The following is a 5,807-nucleotide window of genomic DNA, read 5'->3' as shown; positions in this document are numbered from 1 at the left end:
TGGCTCACTGCAATCTCCGCCTCCCAGGTTCAAGAGATTCTCCTGCCTCAGCCTCCCGAGTAGCTGGTATTACAGGTGCCTGCCACCATGCCCGGCTAATTTTTGTATTTTTAATAGATAGAGATGGGGTTTCACCACGCTGGCCAGGCTGGTCTTGAGCTCCTGACTTCAGGTGATCCACCCAACTCGGCCTCCCAAAGTGCTGAGATTACCGGCATGAGCCATCGTGCCCAGCCTATATGTCTGTTGTGTCTGTTTTCATACTGCTTCATTATGCCTCTTTTGTGATATAATGTGAGATTAGGAAGTGTGATGCCTTCAAGTTTGTTTTCCTCAACATTGTTTTGGTTACTTGAAGCATTTTGTGGTTTCACACAAATTTTAGAATTGTTTTTTTATTTCTACGAAAAATATTTTTTTTTTTTTTTTTTTTTTTTTTTTTTTGCTGAGTACAGGGGACTTTATTGATGTTAAATGACAAGGTGGGGCTCCCTAGGTCTTTCCTTCTTCAGAGGGTCTGGAAACTGTGAGGAGAGGAGATTCTGTGTGGTGGGGGACTGAGTGCAGCAGGGAATCCCCAGCAGCTGAGGGTGCCTCTCTTTTTCCCGTGCTCTCCCTGGGGTTAGTGATTGGGGGATTTTTCTCCTTAGAGGCCATGTGTACCATGAGGTCCATTACCTTGTTACTGTAGGCAAAATTCATTGTCATACCAGGAAATGAGCTTGACAAAGTGGTCATTGATGGCAATGCCAGCCTCAGCCTCAAAGGTGGAAAGGCAGGTATTGCTGTTAAATTCCGAAGAGACAACCTGGTGCTCACTGTAGCCCAGAATGCCCTTGAGGGGGTCCTTGTGTGCCTGCCTCACCACCTTTTTGATGTCTGAAGAAACCTGTCTGGCAGGTTTTTCCAGACAGGAGGTCAGTTCCACAACCAACACTGGTGTTGGGAACACGGAAGACCATGCCAGTGAGGTTCCCGTTAAGCTTAGGAATGACCTTGCCCTCTCATGGCCCATTAACTTGACAGCACCAGTAGATGCAGGAATGGTGTTCTGGAAAGCCCCATGGCTGTCATGCCAGAATTTCCTGGAGGGGCCATCCACTGTCTTCTGGGTAGCAGTGATGGTGTAGACTGTGGTCATGAGTCCCTCCCTGATGCTGAAGTTGTCATGAATGACCTTGGCCAGGGGATCTAAGCAGTTGGTGGTGCAGGAGGCGTTGCTGATGATTGTGAGGTTGTTTTCATGCTTATGGTTCATGCCCATCACAAACATGGGGACATCTGCAGAAAAGATGCAGATGATGAACCTTTTGGCTCCCTTCTCCAGGTGAGCCCTAGTCTTCACCAAGGTAGTGAAGATGCCAGTGGACTCCATGACATAATTAGCACCAGCATTATCTCATTTGGTTTTGGTGAGCTCTCACTCCTGGAAAATAGTGACAGGGTTTCCATTGATGACAAGCTTCCCATTCCTAACCTTGATGGTACCATGGAACTTGCCATGGGTGAGATCATAACGGAACATGTAGAGCATGTAGTTGGGGTCAATGAAAGGGCCATTGGTGGTAACAATATCCACTTTGCCAGAATTAAAAGCAGCCCTGATGACCAGGCATCTAATATTGTCAAATCCATTTACTCCAGCCTTCACTTTCACTCTGGTGTCTCAGGAAGAGGGCTGGTGCTGCATGAGAAAATTGGATATTTGTCGAATGGGAGAAGCAGAGAGGTCACTGGAATTTTGATGGGATTGCACTGAAAATGCTTATCACTTTTGGTGGTATAAACAGTCCTAATATCTTGAGACCAAAGATGTCAGGTATTTATACCTGTTCTTTCCAGTTCCTTCTAGATACCCTCAGCCAAAACAACTAAAAAACATGCATGTCTTATATATGAAATAAGGAAAGTATAAAATGCTAGTGTTACAATTATAATTGTTAAAAAGCCAGTGATAATTCTGTTCAGAGATACAACATACCTACTGTTGACACACACTTAAAGTATTTAACCTGGAAACAAATTATTGCTGGGGCTATAATGCTATCGCTTGAGATAGGAGCCCAACTTAATATACTGCTACTATTAGCTCATAAATCCCATCCCCCAACCTCTTTTTTAAATTATTATTTTACTTTAAGTTCCCAGATACATGTGCAGAATGTGCAGGTTTGTTACTTAGGTATATGTGGGCCATGGTGGTCTTCTGCACCTGTTGACCCATGCTCTATTTTCTCCCCTCACCCACCAACCCCACGACAGGCCCTGGCATGTGTTGTTTCTCTCCCTGTGTCCATGTGTTCTCATTATTCAGCTCCCACTTATGAGTGAGAACATGTGGTGTTTGGTTTTCTGTTCCTGTGCTAGTTTGCTGAGGATGATAGTTTCCAGTTTCATCCATGTCCCTGGAAAGGACATGATCTCATTCCTTTTTTATGGCTGCATAGTATTCCATGGTGTAGATGTACCACATTTTCTTTTCCAGTCTACCATTGATGCATATATCCTTTTTAAATAGATTCCAACAAAAGGTATGTTTCCTTTTTTTTAGACCAAGAAAAATAAGCTTGGATAAAAGTTAGTTTTCCTAATAAAGAGACATATTTCTTTTTTTTCTTTTTTTAAAAATTATACTCTAAATTCTAGGGTACATGTGCACAATGTGCAGGTTTGTTACATATGTATACATGTGCCATGTTGCTGTGCTGCACCCATTAACTCATCATTTACATTAGGTATATCTCCTAATGCTGTCACTCCCCTGTCCCCTGACCCCACAACAGGCCCTGGTGTGTGATGCTCCCCATTCTGTGTCCAAGTGTTCTCGTTGTTCAATTCCCACCTATGAGTGAGAATATGAGGTGTTTGGTTTTCTGTTCTTGTGATAGTTTGCTCAGAATGATGGTTTCCAGCCACATCCGTGTCCCTACAAATGACATGAACTCATCCTTTTTTATGGCTGCATAGTATTCCATGGTGTATATGTGCCACATTTTCTTACTCTAGTCTATCATTGATGGACATTTGGGTTGGTTCCAAGTCTTTGCCACTGTGAATAGTGCCACAACAAACATATGTGTGTATGTGTCTTTATAGCAGCATGATTTATAATCCGTTGGATATATACCCAGTAATGGGATGGCTGGGTCAAATGGTATTTCTAGTCCTAGATCCTTGAGGAATCGCCATACTGTTCTCCACAATGGTTGAACTAGTTTACACGCCTACCAACAGTGTGGAAGTGTTATTTCTCCACATCCTCTCCAGCATCTGTTGTTTCCTGACTTTTTAATGATCACCATTCTAATGGGTGTGAGATGGTATCTCATTGTGGTTTTGATTTGCATTTCTCTGACGGCCAGTGATGATGAGCATTTTTTCATGTATCTGTTGGCTGCATAAATGTCTTTTATTGAGAAGTGTCTGTTCATATCCTTTGCCCACTATTTGATGGGGTTGTTTGATTTTTTCTTGTAAATTTGTTTAAGTTCTTTGTAGATTCTGGATATTAGCCCTTTGTCAGATGGGTAGATTGCAAAATATTTCTCCCATTGTGTAGGTTGCCTGTTCACTCTGGTGGTAGTTTGTTTTGCTGTGCAGAAGCTGTTTAGTTTAATTAGATCCCATTTGTCAATTTTGGCTTTTGTTGCCATTGCTTTTGGTGTTTTAGTTATGAAGTCCTTGCCCATGCCTATATCCTGAATGGTATTGCCTAGGTTTTCTTCTAGGGTTTTTATGGCTTTAGGTCTAACATTTAAATCTTTAATCCTTCTTGAATTAATTTTTGTATAAGGTGTAAGGAAGGATCCAGTTTCAGCTTTCTACTTATGGCTAGCCAGTTTTCCAGCACCATTTATTAAATAGGGGATGCTTTCCCCATTTCTTGTTTTTGTCAGGTTTGTCAAAGATCAGATGGTTGTAGGTGTGTAGTATTATTTCTGAGGGCCCTGTTCTGTTCCATTGGTCTATATCTCTGTTTTGTTCCCAGTACCATGCTGTTTTGGTTACTGTAGCCTTGTAGTATAGTTTGAAGTCAGGTAGCATGTTGCCTCCAGCTTTGTTCTTTTGGCTTGGGATTTTTCTTGGCAATGCGGGCTGTTTTTTGGTTCCATATGAACTTCAAAGTAGTTTTTTCCAATTCTGTGAAGAAAGTCATTGGTAGCTTGATGGGAATGGCATTGGATCTATAAATTACCTTGGGCAGTATGGCCATTTTCACGATATTGATTCTTCCAATCCATGAGCATGGAATTTTCTTCCATTTGTTTGTGTCCTCTTTTATTTCATTGAGCAATGGTTTATAGTTCTCTTTGAAGAGGTCATTCATATCCCTTGTAAGTTGGATTCCTAAGTATTTTACTTTCTTTTAAGCAATTGTGAATGGGAATTCACTCATGATTTGGCTCTCAGTTTGTTATTGGTGTTTAGGAATGCTTGTGATTTTTGCACATTGATTTTTTATCCTGAGACTTTGCTGAAGTTGCTTATCAGCTTAAGGAGATTTTGGGCTGAGACAATGGAGTTTTCTAAATATACAATCATATCATCTGCAAACAGGGACATTTTGACTTCTTCTTTTCCTAATTGAATACCCTTGGTTTCTTTTTCCTGCCTGATTGCCCTGGCCAGAACTTCCAACACTATGTTGAATAGGAGTGGTGAGAGAGGGCATCCCTGTCTTGTGCCAGTTTTCACAGGGAATGCTTCTAGCTTTTGCCCATTCATATTATATTGAATGTGATTTGTCATAAATAGCTCTTACTGTTTTGAGATACGTCCCGTCAATACCTAGTTTATTAAGAGTTTTTAGCATGAAGGGCTGTTGAATTTTGTCAAAGGCCTTTTCTGCATCTATTGAGATAATCATGTGGCTTTTGTCTTTGGTTCTGTTTATATGATGGATTACATTTATTGATTTGTGTATGTTGAACCAGTCTTGCATCCCAGGGATGAAGCCAAATTGATCATGGTGGATAAGCTTTTTGAAGTGCTGTTGAATTCGGTTTGCCAGTATTTTATTGAGGATTTTTGCATGGATGTTCATCAGGGATATTGGTCTAAAATTCTCTTTTTTGTTGTTGTTGTCTCTCTGCCAGGTTTTGGTATCGGGATGATGCTGGCCTCATAAAATGAGTTAGGGAGAATTCCCTCTTTTTCTATTGATTGGAATAGTTTCAGAAGGAATGTTACCAGCTCCTCTTTTTACCTCTGGTAGAATTCAACTGTGAATCTGTGTGGTCCTGGACGTTTTTTGGTTGGTAGTCTGTTAATCATTGCTTCAATTTCAGAGCCTGTTATTGGTCTATTCAGGGGTTCAACTTCTTCTTGGTTTAGTCTTGGGAGGGTGTGTGTGTCCAGGAATTTATCCATTTCTTCTAGATTTTCTAGTTTATCTGCAGAGAGGTGTTTATAGTATTCTCTGATGGTAGTTTGTATTTCTGTGGAATCGGTGGTGATATCCCCTTCATCATTTTTTATTGCATCTGTTTTATTCTTCTCTCTTTTCTTCTTTATTAGTCTTGCTAGTGGTCTATGAATTTTGTTGATCTTTTCAAAAAACCAGCTCCAGGATTCATTGATTTTTTTTGAAGGGTTTTTTGTGTCTCTGTCTCCTTTAGTTCTGCTCTGATCTTAGTCATTTCTTGCCTTCTCCTAGCTTTTGAATGTGTTTGCTCTTGCTTCTCTAGTTCTTTTAATTGTGATGTTAGGCTGTCAATTTTCGATCTTTCCTGCTTTCTCTTGTGGGCATTTAGTGCTATAAATTTCCCTCTACACACTGCTTTAAATGTGTCCCAGAGATTCTGGTA

The 5,807-nt window shown here is 40.7% G+C and overlaps 1 pseudogene; it reads right to left on the bottom strand.

Moving 5' to 3' along the window:
- Positions 1 to 492: 492 nt before the first annotated feature.
- Positions 493 to 1,648, bottom strand: LOC105541848 (annotated as a pseudogene).
- Between the last annotated feature and the right edge of the window lie 4,159 nt (positions 1,649 to 5,807).

This window comes from Mandrillus leucophaeus, unplaced genomic scaffold (assembly GCF_000951045.1).
Source record: "Mandrillus leucophaeus isolate KB7577 unplaced genomic scaffold, Mleu.le_1.0 Scaffold245, whole genome shotgun sequence".
Lineage (NCBI taxonomy): Eukaryota > Metazoa > Chordata > Mammalia > Primates > Cercopithecidae > Mandrillus > Mandrillus leucophaeus.
This window is presented reverse-complemented; position numbering and strand designations above follow the sequence as displayed.